Source organism: Pan paniscus, chromosome 4, assembly GCF_029289425.2.
Source record: "Pan paniscus chromosome 4, NHGRI_mPanPan1-v2.0_pri, whole genome shotgun sequence".
NCBI classification, from domain to species: Eukaryota; Metazoa; Chordata; class Mammalia; order Primates; family Hominidae; genus Pan; species Pan paniscus.
Genome location: NC_073253.2, coordinates 7,692,674 through 7,708,276, shown reverse-complemented (window position 1 = coordinate 7,708,276; position 15,603 = coordinate 7,692,674). Strand labels below are relative to the sequence as shown.

Here is a 15,603-nt window from a genome sequence, read left to right as displayed (position 1 = left end):
CTCCTCTTAAGTTTCTGAGTCAGTTGTTCTGGGGTGGAGCCTGAGAATTTGCATTTCCAACAAGTTCCCAGCTTTTGCTAATCAAGTTATTGGTGTTGGCCCCACACATTGACAATCACTGTTTTCTACAAACAAGCGGAATGAGAATAAAATATTCCCTCCCTTACAAAATCCTATTCTTATAAAACTAGAAGAATAAACACATCTCTTTTAAAACCCCTATTAGAGTAGGAAGTCCTATCAGATTTTAATATAAAAAAGGAATTATATTCATTAAGCAGACATGCTGGGCAACATGAACATTAAACTGGAAAACAATAGATTATTCCTCCTACAGTCATCAACACTTCATGAATTACCCCCAATACAAGAGTTTATGATCCTATTTAAAGCTTTTTTAAAACAGTGTAAAGAATATGAATCACATTAAATATTATAGCAAGAATAAGCAGTATTTCCATATACTATCAATATTTAAATTTTAAAAATCACAGCAAGTGGAGCATTGATTTCTTGAGCCTGATCGCAATAATATTTCAGATAGTATTCATGTTGTTGATGCCATCCATGGTCTATGGAGTGTACACATTTTCATTTCAAGCGTCTTACTTCAGTAAGTTAAATATATTTGCAGTCTCTGAAGCTCTGAGTTTTCCTGGCAGTAATTCCTGACTTTTTTTGAGGCACAGGAAGCTATTTCTATCCAGTCTCCTTCAATCTGTGCATCCAACAGATCATCACTGAACACTGAATCCCTAAAGACATACAATTCTTCAATGTCAATTCATTTCATTTAAATCAATACCAAATTCATAATTTAGAAAACTGACTTTTACTTTTAAAATGAACATTATTTATTCTGTTTTTATTTCAAACTCATGATTATTAGTCCAATTTAAGGCAATTTTAAATTTCATTATTTTATAAACTATAAATATAGCTAATGAATAATTTTAAAGCAACCACTATTTTTATATAATAGGACTACTTTCCTTCCTACAGACACTATAAAATAGTTTATCTCAAGGCCTCATTTCTTAAAGATGAAAGTGGCAGATAAAATTTTTATTTACAATTTTAAAATTTAAAATTTAAATTTTTATTTAAAATGTTATTCCTACTATGCTTTCCTAATAACTTATATAGCTTATATATTATATAAATGCATTAATGTTATATTATGCAATTTTATAACAATGTACATAATACATTATTATAAATATGTAGTATGCCATTATAATTAAATATAATAAGAATATATGTGTTATATAATATATAGTATATATGTATATATTTTTATATAACACATACTGTATATCATATATTATAATAACATAATATAATTATGTTAATAATTGATATAACAAAATGTATGTATTATAATTATATATTTGTTATATAATATATACAGTATATATACACATACCATATGTAATATAACAAATACATAATTATAATATGTACATTTTTATGTTATTATATTCATTATATTCCTACATGTTTTATAATATATAATAAGTGATATTTTAAAACAAATTATGTAAGTTTGTGATTATGTTTTTGATTGAATAGGTAATCACATAATTTTGATCCCCTATAATAATGTGTGATATCACATTTAGTGAGAACTTTTCCCTCAAATGTCCATAGTTTAAGGAGACTTTCATCAGCTGTGTTGCAAATTTTAGTGGAAGAGTGTGTGATCACTGACCAGCATCTCAGACAGACTTTTAAACCTAAATCTAACTTGTGTTTTCACACAGCAGCATAAGTCTAGCCTCTCTTTACTAACAAAATATCAACAGTGACAGCAATGTAAGTCTAACTGTGGTGCCTTAGCTAATTTTATTCTTCTGTTGTATCCTTCAAGCTGACATTCATTACAATATACAACACACAAAGAAAACCTAGGAAAGATGGCAGTATGCTAAGTTTGTGCAGTGAGAAAAGAAGAAAACCCAATTTCACAGGTGGGGTATAGAATGTGGAAAGTTCTGGCAAAGCTGTTGGATGTCTACTCTATAGGCATATAAACACTCTTTCGGACTAGCAACTTCACTTTTACATTCAATACTGAAAAATAACTATCAAAAAGCACATAAAAATGCTCTATGCATGAGGGGGATTTATCATAACATGATTATAATAATGAGAATATTTGGAATAACCTAAATATCTAAAAACCAAAGGAGAGTTAGGTATACTATACAAAAAATTAACACTTACAAAGAATTTTAAACACATGTGAAAAAGGCAAGCTACTAAATTGAAGATACAATATGAGCTCAAATACGTCACAAATGAAAAGAAAACATCCCATAGGAACTTCCAAAACAAGCATAGTGTCAACTCTGAGAGTTGAAATTCTCTGTGAGTTTTGTTTCCTTCATTGCATGTTAAGGTACTTACATTATAATTTTTGCCACAAAACATTATTTTACAACATTGCATGAATAAATACTTCTATAAAAATCTTTTGCCAGATTATATGAAAAAAGAAGTGTTCACCAATATTTGGAAGAGGCAGCAAGATAGGAATCAAGGATAAATTTATCTTTAAATTCTAAAACATCTGAAAACTGTTTTCTCCATTGGGAATTGAAAAGTAAATAGACGCATACATCACTAATATTGTAGGTTGGGCTCCACACCATTGCAATAAAGAGAATGCCGAAATAAAGTGAGTCGCACCAATTTTTTAGTTTCCCAGTGCATATAAAAATTATGTTGAAACTATACTATAGCCTAAATAGCACTATTTAAAGAATGCACATACCTTAATTTAAAAGCACATTATTGCTAAAAATGCTGTTAACTGAGCCTTGAGCAAGTCATAATCTTTTTGCTGATGAAAGGTCTTGCCTCAATGTTGACAGCCGCTGACTCAAGGTGCTACAGAAGACAGCTGGTCAGACATGAACAGGGCAGGAGAAGGCACCCCCTACCCAACTAGAAATGTCAGGGAACCCTCAGGTGATGTTCAGGCAGTTGTTAACTGTCTCTCTAAAATAATAATTGGTTGCAGCCAGCACCAGGGAAAAGCAGTCTCCCTGTAGATAGAAAAAACCTGAAACTGGTGATCAGCAGCTTCTTAATAAGATCTCAGGAGTCGGGTGAGTGGGCTCACACAGGTGCATTTAAGAGGCAAAATGGCGGAGTTTAACTGGTATATGACCTCCTAGGAACATTCAGCTGATAAGGGAAGATAGCCCCAAGTGAGCATGAGTACAACTCCGGTAAACACACTCTGCATGCTCCCCTCCCAAGAGCTGGCAGGCCACTGTGCATGCAAACTGCCCACCCCAAGGGAAGAATCAGGGGAGAAGGGACACAAGACCCCAGAAGTATGCCAACGTATACTTCCCCAAGTCGAAAAGTCAAACCATGCACTCGTCTTTCAAGTTGCCCACTTGGCCCTCTTCCAAGTATACTTCCCGTCTTTCCTTCCTACTCTAAAGCTTTTTAATCAATTTCACTCCTGCTCTAAAATTTACCTTGGTCTCTCCTTCTGCCTTCTGCCTCCTAAGTTGAATTCTTTCTTCTGAGGAGGCAAGAATTGAGGCTGCTGCAGACACACAGGGATTCACCGCCAGTAACAAGAACTGTTGTTGCTGAAGGTGGGGGTGGCTGTGGTAATTTCTTACAATAACACTGATCTTTGACAAAGCATACAACAACATAAATCAGGGGGAGAACACAACGTTTAGTAAATGATGCTGGGTAAACTGGATAGCCACATGTGGAAGAATAAAACTAAACCTGCACCTCTCACCTTATACAAAAATAAACTTAAGAAGGATCAAAGACTTAAATCTAAAATATGAAACCATAAAAATTCTGGAAGATAACCCAGAAAAAACTCATCTGGACATTGGCTCAGGCAAAGAATTCATGACAAAGACCCCAAAAGCAAATGCAACAAAAACATAAATAAATGGGAGCTAACTAAACTAAAAAGCCTCTGCACAGCAAAAGAAATAATCATCAGAGTAAACAGGCAACCCACAGAATGGGAGAATATATTTGCAAACTCTGCATCCAACAAAGGACTAGTATCCAGAATCTACAAGGAACTCAAATCAACAAGGACAAAAACAAATAATCCCATTAAAAAGTAGGCAAATGGCATGAATAGACATTTCTCAAAAGAAGATACACAGATGGCTAACAAACATATGAAAAAAATGTTCAACATCATTAATCATCAGGGAACTGCAAATTAAAGCCACAATGAGATACCACATTACCCTAACCAGAATAGTCATTATTAAAAAGTCAAAAAACAATTGATGTTAGCATGGATGTGGTGAAAAGGGAACACTTATTCACTGCTGATGGGAATATAAATCAGTACAACCTCAATAGAAAGCAATATGGAGATTTCTCAAAGAATTAAAAGTGGATCTACCATTTGATCCAGCAATCTCACTACTGGGTATCTATGGAAAAGGAAAGAAGTTATATCAAAAAGACACCTGTATGCATATGTGTATCACAGCACATTTCACAATTATAAAGATATGAAACCAACCTAAGTGTTCATCAACTGATGAGTGGTTAAAGAAAATGTGATATACATACACCAAGGAATACAATTCAGCCATAAAAAAGAATGCAATAATGCCTTTGAAGCAACTTGTATAAAACTGGAGGCCATTATTCCAAGGGAAGTAACTTAAGAATGGAAAACCAAATGCTGTATGTTCTCACTTATAACATACAGTGGAAGCTAAGCTATGAGTGTGCAAAGGCATGCAGAGAGATATAATGCACATTGGAAACTCAGAAATGGGGAGGGCAGGAGGAGGATAAGGGATTAAAAAAACTACACATTGGGGGCTGGGCACGGTGGCTCATGCCTGTAATCCCAGCACTTTGAGAGGCTGAGGCAGGCAGATCACCTGAGGTCAGGAGTTCGAGACCAGCCTGGCCAACATGGTGAAACTCTGTCTCTACTAAAAATACAAAAAAATTAGCCAAATGTGGTGGTGCTCGCCTGTAGTCCCAGCTACTTGAGAGGCTGAGGCTGGAGAATTGCTTGAACCTGGGAGGCGGAGGTTGCAGTGAGCCGAGATGTGCCATTGCACTCCAGACTGGGCAATAGAGCAAGACTCTATCTCAATAAAACAAACAAAAAGAAAACAAAAAAGCCTACATATTGGGTATAATGTACATTACTTCTGTGATGGGTGCATTAAAATCTCTGACTTCACCACTATACAACTCATCTATCTAACCAAAAACCACTGGTACCCCTAAAGCTATTGAAATAAAAAAATTTTTAAAGGATAAAGACATAATAAAATAAGAACAAAATTAAGTTTGCCACATCCATGTACTCTTTCTTTCAAAAAAACATTTCTTTGTAGCATATGATACTAATTTATAGCATTTTACCCACACTAGAACTTCCTTCAAACTTGCAGTTAATCCTCTCAAATCCTGTCACTGCCTTATCAACTAAATTTCTGTAATATTATAAATCCTTTGTTGTCATTTCAACAATGTTTATGGCATCTTCATCAAGAGTGGAGTCTATCCCAAGAAACTACTTTGCTCATCCATAAGAAACAACAACTCATCCATTCAAGTTTTATCATTAAGATTGCAATAATTTGTTCACATCTTCAGGCTCCACTTCTGATTCCATTTCTCTTGCTGCTGTCACCATATCCACAGTTACTTCCTCCATGCATTGAACAAAGACGAAGTCACCCATGAGGGTTGAACTCAACTTCTTCCAAAATCCTGTTAATGTTGACATTCTGACTTCCTCCCATGAACATGAATATTCTTAATGGCATCTGGAATGGTGACTTGTTTCCAGAAGATTTTCAATTTACTTTGCCCATATCCAACAGAATAATCCTTGTCTATGGCATCTATAGCCTTATAAAATGTATTTCTGAAGTAATAAGACTTGAAAGTTGAAATTACACCTTGATTCATGGGCTGCAGAACAGATGTTGTGTTTGCTGGCATGAAAATGATATTAATTTCCTTGTACATCTGCATCAGAGCTCTTGGGTGATCAGGCTTATTGTCAGTGAGAAGTAATATTTTGAAAGGCATCTTTTTATTTTTCTAAGCAGTAGGCCTCAACAGTAGGCTTAAAATATTCAGAAATATTTTAAGTTCATGCAGTTCATGAATATTCCAATAGCATGCTGTAAACAGATACACTGTCCTCTAGGCTTTGTTGTTCCATTTATAGAGCACAGGCACAATAAAATTAACAATTTTTAAGGGCTCTTGGATTTTTCAGAATAGTAAATGAGAATTGGCTTCAACTTAAAGTTACCAGCTGCATTAGTCCCTAATAAGAGATTTAGCCTTTGAACCTTTGAAGCCAAGCATTGACTTCTCTCTAGCTATGAAAGTCCTAGATGACATCTTCTTATAACAGAAGGTTATTTTGTCTACTTTGAAAATCTGTCATTTAGTGTGGCCACCTTCATCAATGATCTTAGCTAGGTCATTCAGATAATATGCATCAGCATTTGCTGCTTCACCTTGCACGTTTATGTTAAGGAAATGATGTCTTTCCTCAAATATCATGAAGCCACCTCTGCTAGATTCCAACTTTTCTTCGGTAGCTTCCTCACCTTTCTCAGCCTTCATAGAATTGAAGAGAGTTAGGGCCTTTCTCTGGATTAGGCTTTGGCTTAAGGGAATGTTGTGACTGATTTGATCTTCCAGCCAGACCACTCAAACTTTCTCTATATCAGCAATAAGACTTGCTTTCTTGCCATTCGTGTGTTCACTAGAGTAGCATTTTTAATTACCTTCAAGAACGTTTCCTTTGGATTCACAACTGGGCTAACTGTTTACTGCAGGAGGTCTAGCTTTTGGCCTATCATGACTTAAGACATACCTTCCTCACTAAGCTTAATCATTTCTAGCTTTTGATTTAAAGTGAGAGACATGCAACTCTTCCTTGCATTTAACACTTAGAGGCTACTGTAGGGTTATTAATTGGCCTAATTTAAATATTGTCGTGTCTCTGGGAATAAGGAGGCCTGAGAAGAGGGAAGGAGATGGAGAACAGCTGGTCAGTGGAGCAGTCAAAAGACACACAACATGTATTAAGTTCACCGTCAAATGTGGCTGTGGTCCGTGGTGCCCCAAAACACTTAAAATAATATCAAAGATCACGGGTCACAGGTCACTATAGCAGATACAATAATAATGAAACTTTTCAAATACTGTGACAATGACCAAAATGGGACACAGTGACATAAGTGAGCACAGGTTGTTGGAAAAATGGCACCAATAGACTTCGTTGACACAGGGTTGCCAAAAGCATTCAATTTGTAAAAAATTCAGTATCTGAGAAGTGCAATAGAACAAAGCACAATCAAATGAGGTGTGCCTACACTGTATATGGAGTTGGTTGTTGCCAGTGTGGAAAATCAACTCCTTTTCTTTCCAGCTCCTATAGTGAGTCATTATGTATTACAATAGGGGAATACAGATATTCCATTTTATTTTTATGTATTTTTTGGCTATTCATATTTAGTAGCAAAGCCTGAAAGTGAAGCTGGCACCTCTTGGTTGTTCTTGTTCTGTTTTAAACTAAAAAGTACCAGGCTGATAGAGTTCTGCATAGGAAAAGGTAAGGCAGAGGTGCTCTTTTGTTCACCCAAGTATCAAAAATAGTACAGAATACACTGAAAACACATTTGAAGTACTCATTTTAAGAAGAATCATGTTTTTGTTTCTCAGTCTATTTTGGGGGATAACATTTCTTAAAAGAAAAATTGGTTTTTCTGGATTGAATGAATTGATGGATTTGCTTCATGAGATTCTGAACTTGAGAAGATAGCAGTCATTAGAGAAATGCAAATCAAAACAACAGTGAGATACCATCTCACACCAGTCAGAATGGCGATTATCAGAAAGTCAAAAAACAACAGATGCTGGCAAGGTTGCAGAGGGAAAAAAACGCTTTTACACTGTTGTGGAAATGTCAATTAGTTCAACCATTGTGGAAGACAGTGTGGTGATTCCTCAGAGGTCTAGAAGCAGAAATACCATTTGACCCAGTAATTCCATTACTGGGTATATACCCCAAAGGAATATAAATCATCCTATTACAAAGATACATATACACATATGTCCATTACAGCAGTATTCACAATAACAAAGACATGAAATCAACCAAAATGCCCATCAATGATAGACTGGATAAAGAAAATGTGGTACATATACACCATGGAATACTATGCAGCCACAGAAAGGAACAAGATCATGTCTTTTGCAGGGACATAGATGGAGCTAGAAGCCTTTATTCTCAGCAAACTCGGGAACAGAAAACCAAATACCACATGTTCTCACTTATAAGTGGGAGCTGAATGATGAGAACACATGGACACATGTGGGGGAACAACACACACGAGGACCTGTTGGAGGGTGGGGGAGGGAGAGCAACAGGAAGAACAGCTAATGGATGCTGGGCTTAAAACCTAGGTGATGGGAGGATCTGTGCAGCAAACTGCCATGGCACACGCTCACCTGTGTAACAAACCTGCACATCCTGCACATGTACCCCAGAACTTAAAAGTTGATGAAAAAAAAATAATGAATGAATCTGATCAACACCAACACACCTACAGCTGTTACAGGCCTTACATAAAGTAAGTCAGAGCCATCTGCTACACAGAGAGAGACTCAGGGGAGAATCTTTTTGCACCAGAAACCCTGAGCACGAGGGAAAAGGACAGACAGCACCTGACCTGGGTCTGGCACACGACATTCTTCAGAGACCCTTCTGCATCTTTAATGTATTCTCCTGATAACTCCTTTGAGACAAGTAGGACAGGGTACTTAGCTCTTCATATTGAAGGAGCTCCAGAGCTGCAGCTGAGGGAAGCAATAACCAGAAAGACCCCATCCCTACCTCAGAGTCTTGTGGGATTAGAAGAAGCCAGAGTTCCAGGTGTCCCCAGACAGCACACAGGGTTTGCACACAAGAGGGCCTGTTGTAAGCAGAGCAACTTCAGAGGGGTGCTTGTGCCAAGATATTTGGGAGGCCTCTTCAGGGGACACCCTCTGGTCCCCGTGTCTGTGGAAGTCTTGGCCAAGCTCTGCAGCTGCCCCCTCCCTTCGGTAGGAAGCCCCAGGTCCTCAGGAAAAGCTTCTGCAGCCCCATTAGGTCCTGCTCCTTATAAGCCCCTCCCCAGGCTCTGCTCTGGCCTTTTGGACACTTTTCCTCTGGATTTTCCCTCCAGCCTCCCCGTTAAGCCAACTGTGAGTGCAAGAAATTCTGCTGAGATCTGGTACAACAGCATCTTCCACCTTTGGCCCTGGAAGCCCCTCATCTGCAAGATCCAGCTCCCCACTGTGCTGATCTCTTCCTGCTCTCGGAATAGCCTCCTCCTGCCTCTCGACCTCTTCACTGTGCAGGACCCCCTGGCTTCCCACTCACTGCCCAGCTGCAGGCTGTGGGAGTGAACATTTCTGCTAGAAGAAAGGCAGACAAACAAAGCTGAAAAACAGAAATCACATGAGGTAGGGGTAGGTGTGGAGATTACCTGACCAGACCTGGAAGCCACCCTGTACCAGCACAGAGCTGGACAGGCCCTGAGGTCCAGGATCTCAATTCCCTGAACCAGATTCTGAAGTGAAGGGATCCCTATGAGAGACTTGCTTTCCCACTGCCAGGATGATGCCCACTTCCAGGATGATGCCCACTGCCAGGATGATGCTGCAAGCCCTTTCCTCTGAGGGGCAGGAATAGCCATGGCCAGGCAGGGTCACAGGCAGTTAGACCTCAGCGTGCAGGGCCGTCCAGGCCAGAGACATCAAGAACCTAAATTAGAGGTGAGACCACAGGAGAGACCCGAGAGTTGCAGAAGAGCTTGGGGGATTTTGTTCTGGAGGGATCCCCAGAACAAGCTTCTGAGTAAGGTCAGGTGGTGGGCACTGAGCCTATTTAACTTCAGCCCTTGTACCAGATGACCGACTAAGGGAAAGAGTGATGACAGACAGCGTAACTGTGACGCACTCCAAAAGTGAAGAAACACATGCGTCACCTGCAGCTAACAAAACAAGCAGCATCCTTCAGAATTCAAGGATGAACTTAACATGAGAGGGCAGGGTCTGTGGATACTCATTAATTTCGGTAGTGCTTATAAGAGCAGGAAGCCAATAGTCCTATCAAAGAGGTATTGTAGAAGAACATTGTAGAAGAGTATTCACAGAAGGCAAATGCAAAAGAAAAATATAGTTCTTTCTAAGTGCCAAAAGAAACCATCTCCCCTTTTAAAATAAGCAAATAAAACAAATAGACCACATGGCAAGACTATGTATCTATACTGTGCACACACGTGGGTATGGATCCAACTGTGTGTTCACTCACAGCAGAACTGAGACCAAGAATGCTGACTGCATCGATAAATGCAAATGGCCCTCTCTCACCTATTAAAACAAGACTTTCGGGTTACAAAACAATAACTCTATTCTGTATACCAAAGACTCACATTTATGTATGTATGTATGTATGTATGTATGTATGTATGTATTTCAGAGACAAGGTCTTTCTCTGTGGCCCAGGCTGGTCTTGAATTCTTGGCCTCAAGCAACAAAGACAATTGAAATATCCCAGAAAGCTTAAAAACAAAGAAATGTAAAAGAAATTACCAGGCAAAAGCAATAAAATATAATCTGAAGTTAGAATTTGATATCACACATCATGAAATTTAGGATAAAAATTATTTAAAAGAAAACAAATACAGGTGCTTTATAATGCCAGAGACTACAACGAACAATCAAATTTCTTAAATACAGTTGAAGATATTAAATGATCTATGAAATTAATTTCTAAAAACATCAAAAGGCATTTAACAAAATACAACAACAATTCTTTATAAAAACATCCAGTAAAAGAGGAGTTGATGGATGCTTACTTAACATTGAATGTAATTATGTAAATATAAAAATTTTAGTCCAAATGCCAGCTCTTACTTAATATGGAAACACTGGAGAGATTCCTACTAGAGTGAGAAAAACTGCACAGATGCCAACTGTCGCCACTATTATTAAACATGGTAATGGATGTATTAGACGATGCAATGAGACAAGAGAAAGCAATTAGAAGCACCGGAATTGAAGGAGAAAAGACATAAAACAATCTTTATATGCAGATAAAACTGTGTGAAGATTCAAAAGTGCATTAAAAGACTGTTGAAAACAATATGAGGATTCTTTCAAATAGCAGAACATGAATTTAAGAGAGAAAAATCAATAAACCCAATTTAAAACAAAAATATGAAAAAAAGAGAAGACAGTGTTAGAAAATATCTTTTACATAATAAAATAATTGAATGAATGAATGATAAAAAATGCAATGCTTAGGCACATAAATGAGATACGTGTTAAACCTGTATGAGGAACTTAGAACACTCCTGAAAGAATGATTCATGTAGACATGCATAAATGGAAAATGTAATGTTTTTGGATGAGATCACGAAGTCACCACTTCTCTTTAGGTTTAGTTATAATTTTAATGCAATCCCCATAAAAACATCTACATGTTTTAATTTTTTTCTGAGGGTAGGAAGTCCATTATAAAATGTGTAATATTATAAAAGATCTAGCAGATATTAAACATATAATTTCCAAAAATAAAACAGAGTGGTCCTGGCACCCACAGAGGCTAACAGAAGAAAATGAAATCAATGAAATGACCTGAGTGCAAGCGGAGATGAAGCACAGGAAAGCAGGGTGACCTTCCAGTAAACTGCGCTGGGCCAGCTGGGTAGCCACATAGATAAAGATGACACTGGATATGCATGTCACACTTTCCACGGGGACAAATGCCCCATGAATCAGTAATCTAAGTGGAAAACTGAGCTCATGAAAGTGCACTGCTTTATAACCCAGCAGTGGGAGTGAGGGGAAACAGACTTCCTAAATATGTCTCCAAACACACTATGAGATTGATCTACTTAACTACATAAAAACTTAAAATAGAACTTTTGTATGCAAAACATCACACCAAAATGCAAAAGACAAGGTAAAAACTGGGGAAAATCTTTGCAACTTAAATCAAAGGTAAATGACAAATATCCCTATGAATAAAGAACTCTTAAAACTGGAGAACAACCTAATGCAATAATGGGCAAGACCATGAACGAACAGTGGAGAAGAGAAAAAATTCAAATGTCCTTTGGACACATGAAAAGCTGCTCAAGCTCACTTATAACAAACAAAATGCAAATCAAATCTGCCTTGGGATGTCGTTTCTCTAACTGTGTGATAATGCACTCGCCTGATTGGCAAGCTGCAACCCAGGCACTGTTAGGCACTACTGGGGAAGCAAAGCAGTCCAAGCCCAGGGTAGTAAAATGAACAATATCTAGCAATATCATGCTCATCCTTTGCCCTAAAAATCCTGTTCCTTAGAGACTATCCCAAAGATACACTGGCAAAAATGGAAAAAATTATTCATTGTAGCATTGCTAAGAGTAAAAGATTGAAAATAACTCCAATGTCAATCAATATTGGAATGATTAATGAATTAAGATAAACAGTGAAATGAAACATGCAGCCAAAAAATGAGCTCTGTATATTGATACAGAGTGTTAGCTATAGAATATCCTTTAGGAGGAAAAAAAAGGTGTAACTAAAAAGATAAAAACAGCCCAGGCGCGGTGGCTCACGCCTGTAATCACAGCACTTTGGGAGGCTGAGGCGGGAGGATCACCAGGTCAGGAGATTGAGACCATCCTGGCTAACACGGTGAAACCCCATCTCTACTAAAAATACAAAAAAAATTAACCAGGCGTGGTGGCGGGCGCCTGTAGTCCCAGCTACTCAGGAGGCTGAGGCTGGAGAATGGCGTGAACCCGGGAGGGGGAGTTTGCAGTGAGCCGAGATCCCGCCACTGCACTCCAGCCGGGGCAACAGAGCGAGACTCCGTCTCAAAAAAAAAAAAAAAGAGATAAAAACCAAAACCAGCAGAACTGGTCACCAAAAGGGGCTTGAAGAGAACAGGACAAAAATAGCAGGTATGAGGAAGATTTACCTGAAATCTCTCTGAGATTATATATAGATAGCCATATAGTTACAAGTTTGGAATTATGCATTTTATATATCCAAAAAGTCAATCTAAGTTTTACAGATGAGAATTGCTGAAAATTTAAAACAAAGTCAACACAACTATATATCAGGGAGAATCACAAAAACAGCAAGAAAATATTCCAAGGGATGGTAAAACACAATATTCTGACCCTATGTATTTCGTGAAATGCAGCCTTAGAATGGAGACAGCAACAAAAAAATCTTAGCACTCAATCAGTGGTCATAGTATTAGCGTTAATACTGGTGTTTCAAAAATGTATATTATATATAAATATGTGTACGTGCTCACATATGTATCCTTTTTTTTTTTTTTTTTTTTTTTTTTTGAGACAGAGTCTTACTCTGTCGCCCAGGCTGGAGTGCAGTGGCGTGATCTCGGCTCACTGCAAGCTCTGCCTCCTGGGTTCACGCCATTCTCCTGCCTCAGCCTCCCCAGTAGCTGGGACTACAGGCACCTGCCACCACGCCCAGCTAATTTTTTGTATTTTTAGTAGAGACGGGGTTTCACCGTGGTCTTGATCTCCTGACCTCGTGATCCACCCGCCTCGGCCTCCCAAAGTGCTGGGATTACAGGTGTGAGCCATCACGCCCGGCCTTGTATTCCACAATAAAACAAGAATAAATAATTATTTAAAGGTGTTGAGTACGTAGATTTTAAATGTAAGAGTATATTCAGGCATAAAACTGAAGTTCCGATCTCATAATTTTAAATTTAAATAAGAAATGTTAGCATAAACTCATGGTCTCTTTCTCTTCGAAAACACTTCGTTTCTAGTTCTGTCTCCTAAAAATACATGAAAACAATGACATGGAGCAATGAGCCCTCCTTAAACACCATTCCCATCCCTGCTGTGGAAAAGGAAAGATGGAGGGTGTGTCAGGGGTATTTTGTTGTGCAGAAATCCAAAAGCTAAGAAAGACTAACAGGCTGTGTCCAAGGATGCAGAAGTGAACGTCATGGGGCTCTGACTAGCCAAAGAAGGGATAATTTGAGCATCAAAAATAATGGCTGTAACTGATAGAAACACATCAAATACATAAGAACATTTAGGATAATATTCAGGAGTATCAATCCAAGAGTTTATGTGATGCCCTCCAAAAAGAAAGCAACTCCCCGCAGAAAAATTAATCACCGAGTAATAGGGCACAGATTCCTTACTCTGAAAATTAGCAGTTGTTGAGAAAGTTAACAATTTATTCCTATTTTCCTATTCAAGTTTCATTTCAGATAAACTAATTAGCCCTACTCATAAGTGAAAGTTCCTTACAGGATAATTTCAAGAAAAGTAGAGAAACAAATGAAATAATGAGTCCAAACCAGGGTGAGTGAGAGATGAAACCAAGAAATGAAAGGGCGGTGAGAGAAAGAGCAGTGGAGGCATCAGTTTGTCACCCTCTGAGTCCACTGATCTATCTCAGTCCCAGGAAGACTGGGACAGAAAGACACGCTATCTCTCCTGATCACAACCAGGGGAACACACACCACCAGGGTAGCATTTTTGTCCTCGCCTCCAAAAATCAAAAGTTAAACCAAATCTAATGAAGCCATTAGAGGTACCGCTCAGTTTACAGAACATATTCAGTACAAAGACCCAGACACAAGCTAAAAGCCCAAGGAGATAGCAAATGGACAAATCCAGAATGTGAGGCATCGCACAGCCCAAGACAGAGCTTGTAAGATGAGCAATTTAGAGGAATCAAGTTGGATATGAACAAAAGAGGAGAGACTAGTCTGGATGAGAAGACACACAGGAGGCACAACATGCAAATGCAATTAATGTCCCTAATGGGGATTTTGACTACATCAAACCAAATGCAAACAACAGACGTTTTTGAGACAACTGGGGCAATCAGAGCATAGACTGGATTGTGTCACAGCAAGCAGACATGGTTAGTTTTGTTAAGTGTGATAATGGTGTATCAGTCAGGGTCCTATCACAGAAATAGAATCAATAGGACCTATACCAGAAAAACAGAGAGAGTTTAAGGGATTCACTTATGTAATTGTGGCGGTTGCCAAGTCTAACATGACGAGGGCGGGCTGGTGGACCAGACACACTGAGGCAGGAGCTGAGGCTGCAGACTTGAGGCAGAATGTCTTCTGCTCTGGGAAGCCTCCAATTTTGCTCTTAAGGCCTTCCAGCTGATGGGGTGAGGCCCACCCAGAATTTCAAGAACCACCTTCTTGAAGTCAATTGATTAGAGATGTGCCACCATATCTACAAAATTCCTTCAGAGCAACACCTAGACGTGTGTTTAATTGAATTATGAGATACTATGGTTAGCCAAGTTAATGCATAAAACTAACCATCACAAATATCATGGTGGTTATATAAGCATTTTGGGAGCCAGTGGCAGCTTGAAATGAACCATGGGGGCATAGTTATGCCTTGGAAAACAGCAACCACTATAAATCAGGGCTTTTTTTCTTTATTTTTTTTCCTCTGTCAGGTGGTTTACCAGCACACTATCATTCTAGTCATCAAGTCAAGAAAATGTGTGTACATGTCCATTAACTTT

The 15,603-nt window shown here is 38.3% G+C and overlaps 1 protein-coding gene across 2 annotated transcripts in view; it reads right to left on the bottom strand.

Moving 5' to 3' along the window:
• The window catches only part of ADCY2 (adenylate cyclase 2), a 435,519-nt gene that overhangs the window by 374,514 nt on the left and 45,402 nt on the right, over positions 1 to 15,603 (bottom strand). The gene's annotated exons all lie outside the window — the stretch shown is intronic.